The sequence below is a fragment of the Dasypus novemcinctus genome, chromosome 14, assembly GCF_030445035.2.
Source record: "Dasypus novemcinctus isolate mDasNov1 chromosome 14, mDasNov1.1.hap2, whole genome shotgun sequence".
Lineage (NCBI taxonomy): Eukaryota > Metazoa > Chordata > Mammalia > Cingulata > Dasypodidae > Dasypus > Dasypus novemcinctus.
Window position 1 is genome coordinate 9,367,728 of NC_080686.1, and position 12,173 is coordinate 9,379,900.

The following is a 12,173-nucleotide window of genomic DNA, read 5'->3' on the forward strand; positions in this document are numbered from 1 at the left end:
CATCTTTTTTTTTTAAAGAATTGGTTGATTGATTGATTGATTTCTCCCCCTTCCCCTCCTCCCGCTCTTCTGTTTTTGCTGTCTGTGTTGTCTTCTCTTTTCATTTCTCTCCTCCAGTATTAACGGGATATGATCCTGGAGACCTCTGATGGGAAGAAAGGTTCCCTGTCAATTGGGCCACCTCAGTTCCTGGTTTCTGCTGCACTTCACCTTGATTCTCCCCTTGTCATCATCATCTCGCTGCATGACTCACGTGCACATGACACTGGCTTACCACACGGGCACTCACGTGGGCACCGGCTCACTCACTGCGCACTTGCACGGGCACTGGTGCGGGCACTGGCTTGCCGCATGGGCACGCTTTTTCTTCTTTTTTTTTTTCACCAGGAAGCCCCAGGGATCAAACCCAGGTCCTCCCATATGGTAGGTGGAAGCTCTATCACTTGATCCACATTGCTTCCCATCTCTGTCATCTCTATCTATCTTCTGAACATTTGAAAGTAGGTTGTATGCATGTTTCTCCTTAACACTTAATACTTGGATTTGCATTTCCAGAGAACAAGGACCCTCACTTATATAACTACCTTAAGTGCAGTTATCAAAGTCTAAGAAATTTAACTTTGATATAGAGTATACTGTCCACACTACAGTTTTTAAGAAAATTTCCAAATAGTGTCCTTTTAGACATTTTATCCTCCATATTAGCTCCAGTACAGGGTCATGTATTGCATTTAATTATCATTGTCCCTTTAACATCTTCTTTTTTAACTGTTGTAACATGGATACAACAAATTTTCCCATCATAACCACTCACAAGCTTACAATTCAGTGGCATTAATCACATCCTCAATGTTGTGCTACCATCACCACCATCTACTACCAAAACTTTCCCATCACCCCAAACAGAAACCCTGCACCCTTTATTCTTCAATTACTCATTTTCCCCACTGGTAACCTGTATTCTTATTTTCTGTCCCAGTGATTTTGCATTTTCTAGTTATTTCATATAAAAATGGAATCATATATCTGTCCTGTCGTGTCTGGCTTATTTCACTGAATATAATGTCTTCAGGGTTCGTCCATACTGCAGGATGTATTAGGACTTTATTCCATTTTACAGATGAGTATATTTCCATTGTATTGAAGATCACATTATGTTTATCCATTCAATGTTAAAAGATACTTTAACTTTTTGGCTGTTGTGAGTAGTGCTTCTGTTAGGGTTTCTGCTTTCCTTTTGGTTCTTTTGGGTATTTACCTAGAAGTAGCATTGCTGGGTCATAGGACAATATTGCATTTAACTTTTTTACTTTTCCACATGGCTACACCATGTTACATTGCTACCAACAGTGTATGAGGGTTCTTCTTTTCTGAACCTCACCAGCATTTCTTTTCATTTAAAAAAAAGAAGGGAAAAAAAAGGCATTCTAGTGGTGAGGTGGTATCTCATTGTGGTTTTGATTTGCATTTCCCTAATGGCTAATGATGTTGAACATTTTTTTTGGACACTGATGAATTTCTTTGGAAAAATGTATTCAAGTCTATTGACCGTTGTTTAATTGGATTGTCTTTTTGTTATTATTAAAAATATTGGATAGTAAATCTTTAGTGGATATATGGTTTCCAAATATTTTCTCCCATTCTGTTGGTCGTCTTTTTACTTTCTAGATAATGTCCTTTGACGAAGTTTTAAAACTTTGACCAAGTACAATTTATTTATTTTCTTTTGATATTCTTCCTTTGGTGTAAAATATAAGGATCCATTTCCTGATATAAAGTGCTGAAAATATTTTTCTATGTTTTCTTCAAAGAGTTTGTAGGTTTATTTCTTAAATGTAGGTGTTTGATCCATTTTGAGTTAATTTTTATATATCATGTCTGTTAGGGGTCCACTTTCATTATTTTTCATGTGACTATTTAGTTTTCTTAGGAGCATTTGTTGAAGAGACTATATTTCTCCCTTTAGTGGACTTGTCATCCTTGTCAAAAATCACTTGGCCATAGATAGATGGGTTTGTATCTGAACTTTCAATTATATTCCATTGGTCTATATGCCTGTCTTTGTGACAGTGCCACTATGTTTTGATTAATATAGTTTTATAATAAATTTTGAAATCAGGAATTGGGAGTCTTCCAACTTTGTTCTTCTTTTTCAAGATGGTTTTAGCTATTTGGAGCCCTTTGTCCTGCCATATAAATTTTCATTCATTCATTCATTCGTTCATTCATCCATCGACCCATCCATCCATCCATCCATCCATCCATCCATCCATCCATCCATCATCCATCCATCCATCCATCCATCCATCCATCCATCCATCCATCCATCCATCTTCCCTTCTCCCTCAGCAGTTGTCTGCTTTCTTTCACAGTGTCCATTTGCTGTGTGATCTTCTGTATCCACTTGTATTCTTGTCAGCGGCACCTGGAATCTGTGTTTCCTTTTGTTGCGTCATCTTGCTGCATCAGCTCTCCATGTGTGTGGCACCACTCCTGGGCAGGCTGCACTTTTTTCGCACTGGGCGACTCTCCTTACAGGGTACACTCCTTGTACATGGGGCTCCCCTATGCGGGGGACACCCCTACATGGCAGGGCACTCCTTGGGCACATCAGAGCTGTGCGTGGGCCAGCTCATCACACAGGTCAGGCGGCCTTGTGTTTGCACCTGGGACCTTCCATGTGGTAGGTGGACGCCCTATCCATTGGGCCAAATCTACTTCCCTGCCATATGAATTTGATGATTAAGGTTTACATTTCTGTGAAGGATATTGGAATTTTTATTGTGATTTTGTTAAATCTATGAATTGCTTTGGATAGTATTGACATCTTAATGATGTTAAGTCTTCCAGTCTATGAATATGGGATAGCCTTCCATTTATTTAGATCTCCTTTAATTTCTTTCAGTTATGGCTGGTATTTTCCTGAATACATTCCTTTAAATCCTTGTTTAAACTTATTCCCAGATATTTTATTTGCTGAGTTGCTATTGTAAATAGAATTGTTTTCTTGATTTCCTCTTCGGACTCTTCATTGCTAGTGTACAGAAACACCACAGATTTTTATGTATTGATCTTGTACCCCACATTTTGTTGAATTCATTTATTAGATCTACTATCTTTCTTATAGATTCTTCAGAATTTTCTATATATACAGGCTCATGTCATTAAGAATATGGATGTCTTTACTCCTTTCCAACTTGTATGCCTTTTATTCCTTTTTCTTGCCTAATTACTCTAGATATAACTTCTAGTACATGTTGAATAGCAGTGGTGAAAATGGGTATCCTTGTCTTGTTCTTGATCTTAGACTTTTACTGTAAAGTATGAGGTTAGCTGTGGGTTTTTCATTTATACTCTTTATCAAGTTGAGAATATCCCCTTTAATCCCTTATTTTCTTGGTGTTTTTACCAGAAAAGATGCTGGATTTTGTCAAATAACTTTTACCATCAATTGAGGTGATCATGTCATTTTTTTCTTCATTCTAATAATGAGGTGTATTGCACTGGTTGTTCTTTTTATGCTGAACAACCCATGCATTTGTGGGAGAAATAACACTTGGTTATAGTGTATAATCTTTTTTAATGTGGTGGTAGGTTGGGTTTGCTAATGTTTTCTTGAGAATTTTTACATCATATTTATAAGGGATACTGATCTGTAATTTTCTTTTCTATTGATATCTTTATTTAGCTTTGGTGTTAGGATGATCCTGGCCTTATAGAATGAATTAGCAAGTGTTCCAATTTCTTCAGTTTTTTGGGGAAGATGTTAAGAGAGATAGGATTGGTGCTAATTCTTCTTTGAATATTTGGTAAAATTCACCCATTAAGCCATCTGGTCCTGGGCATTTCTTTGTTGGGAGGTTTTTGATGACTGATTCAATCTCTTTCATTGTAATTTGTCTGTGGAGGTCTTTTATTTCTTCTAGAGTCAGTGTAGATTGTGTGTTTCCAGGAATTTGTCAGTTTCATTTAAGTTGTCAAATTTAATGGCATACAGTTTGTTCATATTATCCTCTTATGATCCTATTTATTTCTGTGGGGTCAGTAATAGTACCTCCCTTCTAATTTCTGGTTTTATATATTTGTATCTTCTCTCTTCTTTTCTTTGCCACTCTAGTTAAAGGCTTTTCAGTTTTATCGGTCTTTTCAAAGAACCAACTTTTGATTTTGTAGATGCTCTCTGTTGTTTTTCTTATTCTCAATTGCATTTATTCCTGCTCTAATCTTTGTTATTTCTTTCCTTCTGCTTGCTTTGGGTTTAGTATGCTGTTCTTTTTCTAGTTCATTCAGGTGTGCAGTTAGGTCTTTTTTATGTATATATAGCTCTTTTGTCTTTTTTATTGTAAATATTAAGGGCTATAAAATTCTCTCTCAGCACTCCCTTCACTGTATCCCACGTGTTTTGATATGTTGTGTTCTCATTTTCATTCATGTCAAGATATTTGCTGATTTGCCTTGCAATTCTTCTTTGACTCACTGTTTGTTTCAGAGTGTATTATTTAACTCCCATATATTTGTGGATTTTCCAGTTCTTTGCCTGTTATTGATTTCCAGCTTCATTCCATTATGGTCAATGAAGATGCTTTGTGTAATTACAATCTGTATAAAATTGTTGAGACTTGTTTTGTGACCCAATGTGTGGTTTGTCCTGGAGAATGATCCCATGTGCACTTGAACAAAATGTATGTCCTGCTGTTTTAGGGTGCAGTTTTCTATATAAGTCTGCTAGGTCTATTCATTTATCATACTATTCAAATTCTGTTTCTTTATTGATCTTTGTCTAGATGTTCTGTCTGTTGATGAAAGTAGTTTGTGGAGATCTCCAGCTATTATAGAGGTACCTATTTCTTCCTTCAGTTTTGCCAGTGTTTGACTCATGTATTTGGGGCACCATGGGTGGGTGCATAAATATTTGTGATTATTTCTTCTTGGTGGATTCCCCTATTATTAATATATAGTGTTCTTCTTTATTTCTTATAACAGCTTTTGACCCAGAGTCTATTTTGTCCAATATTAATATAGCTACCTGTTTTAGTGTGCTAAACTACTGAAAGCAGTATACCAGAAATAGGTTGAATGTTACAATGGGAATTTGTTAGTTAACAAGTTTACACTTCCAAGACGGAGAAAACTGTCCAAATCAAGGCACCACCAGGTGATCCTTTCTCCTGAAGATTGGCTGCCAGTGATCCTGGACTCCTCTGTCACATGGCAAGGCACACGGCAGTGCCTACTTGTCTCTCCTTTTTCTTCCAGGTTTCCTTCCTTTCAACTTCCTGCTTCTGTGGCTTTCTGTTTCCTCTCTCCATATTCATCCTGTTTATACAGGACTCCAGTGAGAGGATTAAGATCCACCCTGGCCATACTTAAACTGATGTAACCTAATCACAAGGTCCTACGTACAATAGGCTTACACCAACAGGAATGGATTAGTTTTAAAAATATGATTTTCTGGGGTCCATACAGCTTCAAACCATCACAGTATCCTGGCTCTTTTTTGGGTACTATTTGCATGAAATATCTTTTTCCATATTCTCACTTTCAACCTATTTGTCTCTTTCAGTCTAAGGTAAGTCTTTTTGGAAAAAATGAATATTTGGGTCATACTATTTTTATCCATTCAGCCAATATGTGTGTCTTGATTGTGGAGTTTAATCCATTAACATTCAGTGTTACTACTATAAAGGCAGTACTTCACCCATTTTGACCTTTGCTTTTTAGATGTCATATCTTTTTTCACCTCTCTTTTCCTTTATTGCAACCTCCTTTTTTTTGTATGGTTGATCTTTGTGATGGATCTGATTGATTCCTTTTTCATTTTTGTTTCTGTATACTTTTAAAATACTTTCCATGTAGTTCCCCTGAATTTGTATTACACAGCCTACATCAGTAAGCTACTCATTTAGCTTCATTAACATACATATTCTCTGCTCCCATGTCCCTTTTTCCCCTCTTTGTTATTTTTGTTCCAAATTACCTTTTTATATTTTGCATGTCCATTTACAGGTAATATGCTTTTTCTTGTTCAATTGTGTCTGATTCTTACAGGAATTAAAGTGTTGTATATTGCAGATACAGTACTATTGGGTTTTGCATTTACTCTTGTAGTTACCTTTACCATTAATATTCATTTCTTTTTTTTTTTTTTTTAAGATTTACTTATTTATTTAATTCCCCCCCCTCCCCCGGTTGTCTGTTCTCTGTGTCTATTTGCTGCGTCTTGTTTCTTTGTCTGCTTCTGTTGTTGTCAGCGGCATGGGAAGTGTGGGCGGCACCATTCCTTGGCAGGCTGCCCTTTCTTTCGTGCTGGGCGGCTCTCCTTACGGGTGCACTCCTTGCACGTGGGGCTCCCCTACGCGGGCGACGCCGTTGCGTGGCACGGCACTCCTTGCGCGCATCAGCACTGCGCATGGCCAGCTCCACACGAGTCAAGGAGGCCCGGGGTTTGAACCGCGGACCTCCCATATGGTAGACGGACGCCCTAACCATTGGGCCAAAGTCCGTTTCCCAAGATTGCACTTTTTGTGCAACTGTTTTACTTACAGGAAGATTCGTTCTCTGGGAATCTTAATCTGTTCTGTTTCTTTTCGTGCGGTTTTCTCCCCACCTCCTATGATTTCTTTAAATTCTCTCCCTCACTCAGTACTTCATTTTCCTTACATTTTTCAGTTCTAGGACCCTCCTGTCTTACAGCAGTTCACTTTAAGCTTCCCTTACCTTTCTGCTCCCACCTATTTTTTTCTTTCTTTTTTGATAAATTTCTTTCTTTTTATTGAAATATTCTTTGTGATCATCTGTCATTTTCCTGATTTCCTTCAGTTCTTTGTGTTTTCCTTTAGGTCTTTAGGCATATATAAGACTTTTTAAAAAAAGTTTTTGTCTGCTATGTCCAAAATCTGTTCTTTCTCATTGATGGCTTATACTTTATAATGCTTTTTTTTTCCTCCTTTGCATGGACAGTTGTTTTTGTTTCTTTGTATGCCTAGTAATCTTTTGTTTCATACTGGACATTTTAATATTTTAATGTGTTATCTCAAATTTAGTCAGGGAGGTATCTGCTCCTTAACCTTGTTACAACAGATTTCCTTGAATGACACGAGCTAACAAAAACAAACAACAAAAAAACCCACCTTTCTTAGTCTTTGTAGATTAACCTGTGCAAGTGCTCATCTGACAATACATCTGAAACAGCCTCATGTGAAAGTATAGGGTCCCTCTGGAATTTTCTGTGTATGTGTATTGTCCTGGGCTTATGCATGTGACCATATTTACACAGATATGCATGTCTCTTTCCCCCTACTAAACAGGTTTCCTTTCAGTTCTGGGTGCTACACTGTATTTTCCACAACTGGGACTCCTTTGCATCCAGAAGGCATAACTTGACTGTTCTCTAGCAGTACTCTAGCTGCCCTGTGAGCTACCTCCCTGCACACATCAAGCTTTGTGATAGCAAGCCAGCAACATGTTTCCTAATACAGTCCTTCATGCCGCCACCAGAAAGATTGACACAGACAGGCATGCACCCACAGTGGCCACAGGTTACCCTGCTCCTTTTGAAACTGAGGCCAGAGATCTATATTAGGAACAAGGGCCAGCTCTGCCCTAAGCATGGGAATGGGTGGGGAAAGGGCAAGCAAGTGTGTCATGAGGTTTTCCTACTGTGTTAAGTATCATTTTTATTCCATATTTTTTAAAAATATCTGTTTATTGTATCAATATATCTAGAGAGGTGAAGTCAAACGAGGACTGAGAAGAACCAATGCATTTGGTATTTAATAAAACTTCACTAAAGTAATTTTAGTGGAAGAGCAGGGACGGAAGCAAGTTGTTATGGCTTGAGGAGGGCATGAGACACAAGAAATGATAGGCAGCCCTGTAACTCACTCTTTTGAGAAGCTTGGTCTGGAAGATAGGAAGAAAGAGAGAAGGCAGTGGTACCAGTTGCTTGAAGGGAATTCAGGGCCTCTAATGTTTTCAAGAATAGAAAGACATATAGAGAAAGAGAATCATGGGGAGGACCCAGTGGAGAAAGAGAGGTCTGGCATAACTGCTCTTTCAGTGTCCCAGAAAAGAAAAGTGGGACTGGGGATGGAGGTAGGCAGATCCAAGAAGAGAGACTTGTCTGGAGCTTAAGAGTAGAGAGAGGTGTATAAAGATGTAATGACATCTAAGTGGGATGGGAATAGCGAGTTGATTCAGTTCATGACTGTTTACCATATTTCTTTCCTTAAAATAAGACCTAAGACCTTATGTCCAGAGTGAAGAAGTTGCAGAAGCACAAGGAAATGATGGTGGTTTTCAGTCTCTCAGGAGAAGGAGAAAGGAAGCTGAAATGGTTGAGAATATTCTTGTCAATGCCATTCAGTTACAGAAAATTATGTCTTCAAAACACAAGCTGGATGCATCCATAGGGGTTAGGTGCACATAGAGAGGAGAATCTTTCTAAAGCCTAATCCCTTGGTGCAGTTTGTTTGGAGGTTGGGGTGAGGAGTGTGAGGCCACTGGGGAAGTGGAGGAGAAAAGCTGGGAGAGTGTGGTGCCTGAGAGCCAAGTGAAGAATCACATTCTTAAGGATTGACGGACATCAGCTGTGCTGTAGGTACCGGGAGAAATGAAACAAAGACAGGAAGGCAACTGCTGGATTTTACACTGTAGAGGTCAGGGTGATATGCAGAGGGGCATTTTTAGTGGAGTGGTTGGGCAAAGGCAGATTTCTCTGGGCTCAAAGAGTGAATGGAAGGAGAGAAACTGAAAATAGAAAATATATAAAACTCTTCTTAGAAGCGTTTTATTTTTCAGGGAACAGAAAGATGGGGTGTTAGAAGGGAATGGGTGGGATATGAGGGTTTTTTATTTTAAGCAGAGAGAAATTGTAGCATGTTTGAAAGCTCATGGGAAGAATTGAGTAGCTGAGGCAGAGAATTAAAATGGATGGAGTTCTAATTTTGACTTGGTGGAAGGAGGGAGGGCTTAGCCTCAGTTAGGAGCATGGACAATCCATTCATGTAACAGATGGGAAGACAGATTATGTGCAGATGCAGGTGGTAGGTGGATGTGTTAGTGTGAGTTCGTGGGCATTCTTTTCTGATCATTTCTGTTTTTTGTGTTTTTTTTTCAGTGAAATTGGGAAGTACGTTTACCAGCTGACAGTGAGGGTGAGGGAGGCTTTGGATGTTTGAAGAATGTATAATAAACAGCTACAGTGAAAATGAGTGATAGGACTGGGCAAATAAAATCGAATTGGTTGGCAGTATAAGGTACTTAAGGTTTGTGGTCATAAATTTAATGTGAGGCTGTCCACTCAGTAGGGTTGTGTTTTCCTCTGGTTACATTCAACCATGGTGCTGCAGATACAGAGTAATCAGAGGGTTGGGTTTTGCCAAAGGAGTGAGTACATTGAACGAAGTTGATAGAAATGGCAAACGAGTGATTATAATAATGGACCATGAAATCTAAATTGTGTAAGATGAGAAATGAGAACATGAAGGATTGTATAGTGTGATGTGGTAGGATCAATAGATGATAGTTTTGAGAGAGCTGGTCAAGCGATTTTGGAGTCAAGCTATAATACTAGAGGCAATCAATGATTTGGAAAGATAGGAGATGGTCACCGGAGAGTGGGGTGCTCAAAGTTTAGTTAATGGAGGTATAATTTAAAGATTTAGAGAATGACTGTGGAGGTGAGTGGCTGAGATAGGGTAGATGACACAATCTTGGAAGAAAGGAGTTCAAAGAACCTGGAGGTGAAAGTATTGTGGGCATTGAAATTGGCAAGAATGGTGACAAGTGTAAGGTGGTGAGGTTGGCTGTGAGCCAGTAGTCTTTTCAGATAGGTTATCAATTTCTTTCTTTTTCATATTGGGTAATTATGATTTCTTAAGTTGCTCAGTGAATTCATCAATTTTTTATTCCATTGGTGTTTTGGGTTTTATGACTGGGACTGACTATACTGAAAAGAGTTAATTTGGCTGTATATAGCAGGGCCTTCCTGAACAACTTTTTAATTTTTTTTAATGTAAGATAGGTTTTTACTAGCAATAGGATTATTGACTGAAGAACATAGTCTCTCCGTTCCTAATTTCAAATACATCTGGCTAGAATTCCTTGTAGGAACATGGGCGGATTCAGAACAGAGAGAAGGCAGGTAATCCATGAGGCATCCAGTGCTGCTTCTAATGCCCAAAACAGACCTTAACATGTGGATTATAACTGAGGGCTCCGGATACTGATGTGTATAGAACTCTTCTGCCAGCTTAGAGAGCTCTCATTTTTACTCTTGCTTTTTTGACCTTTCATCTTATAATTCCTAAAGTTCACTTATAGGGTTCTGGGGCTTGACCCTAACCAGATGCTGCTATCAAATTCTATGTTGTAATCTTTTTTTCCTCTGTAAAGTTACAGCATTGAAAAACCAGCATTTGACTAAGATTCATCTAGATAATTGTGCAAGGAATAACATGGTTTGACCTTTTCTTGTATTTTATTATCCAATGAATGCCATTTTAAATAGTACTCTTCAAGCAGCAGCAGTTGTATCATCAAGGCCAAGACTGGATTCTGCGGCTAGCTTGCCTGTGTATGTGTCCAGCTATGCACCAAGGAGATGGCTCACCTTGACAATATTTAGAGCCTTGGTGTCTTAGTTTATTACCTGTAAAACCAGGATGACAATAGCATCTTTCTCATAGTGCTGTTTCGGAGAAGGATCAATGAGTTACTTCATGGGATGTACTTAAAACAATACCTGTGTAAATATTAGCCATTATTTTTATAAATATGTAGTCAGTAAAAAGAGAATACTATGAAGAAGGGCTTTCATATCCATTAAGTAAAAATATACTTAAAGAGAAGTCTTTTTTTTTAAGATTTTATTTTTATTTATATTTATTTTTTTCTCCTTCCCTGCCCCCAGCCCCAGCTGTCTGCTCTCTGTGTCCATTTGCAGTGTGTTCTTCTGTGTCCACTTCTATTCTTGTCAGTGGCACTGGGAATCTGTCTCTCTTTTTGTTGCGTCATCTTGCTGCATCAGCTCTCCGTGTGTGTGGCACCATTCCTGGGCAGGCTGAACTTTCTTTTGCGTTGGGTGGCTTTCCTTACAGGGCTCTCCTTGCATGTGAGACTCCCCTACGTGGGGGACACCCCTACATGTCATGGCACTCCTTGTGTGTATCAGCACTGCATGTGGGCCAGCTCCACATGGGTCAAGGAGGCCTGGGGTTTGAACTGTGGACCTCCCGTGTGGTAGGTGGACGCTCTATCTGTTGAGCCAAGTCCGCTTCCCTAAAGAGAAGTCTTTTGTATATTTCTGATCATGAGGATATTAGGGTGCAGGTAAAAATCATAACAAAAACAATAACACCAATAACATTTGTTGAAGGTTGATTAAATGTAAGGCACCATGCTAAGCCCTATCTGGTTTCAATTCCTAATTCTTCATCTGGCTAATTATGTAGTACTGGAGAAGTTAATTAACCTCTCTATGAAGCTCTGGTTTTATTATCTGTAAGCCTGGGTGTTGATACCTGTCTTTTGTATCTCAGAAGAATATTATTAGGAATAAATAGGATATGAAGTAAAAATGATGAATGAACTCATATATAATCTTAAGAGAGAATACAAGGGTAAGTTATATAGTATACAGCCATAATGATTTTAACAGCTAAGCTTAATTTTTCTTGAAATTTGAGATGTGTTAGGAGCTGCTGATTTCTCTGAACATAAGTTGCTGATGCTATATATGTATAATATATTGATTGAGAAATAAAGGACTTTTGTGAAGTACCTGTATGTTCATTGTTAGGAATTGTCTTTCTGCCATAAATAACCAAGTCTTTTTTTTTTTAATAGTGTCTTTGGAGTGTATTTATGATACTCTTTTCTCTCTGTAGCCCATTTAATGGGTCTGTGCCCAAATGCTCTTATTTGACTATTTTACCTCTCAACAGTCTAGCAAGTTTTATTTCTTCACTACAACTCTGAACTACTTTATAGTTTGTTTGCTCTTTGTCTGCCTATCAGACTGTGAGGGGTGCATGCAGTACAGCCATCTTTGTGTCTTTAGCACCTAGCAAAGTGCTAGGTACCAGTATACATCAGGTAGAAGGTAATCAGTAATGTTTGCTGAATAAGTGAACTAAGAAAGGCTAGAAAGTTAAACTGATCTCAGAGTAAGG

The 12,173-nt window shown here is 38.5% G+C and overlaps 1 protein-coding gene across 7 annotated transcripts in view; it reads left to right on the top strand.

Moving 5' to 3' along the window:
• Positions 1-12,173, top strand: part of SPIDR (scaffold protein involved in DNA repair) — a 579,802-nt gene that overhangs the window by 233,184 nt on the left and 334,445 nt on the right. The gene's annotated exons all lie outside the window — the stretch shown is intronic.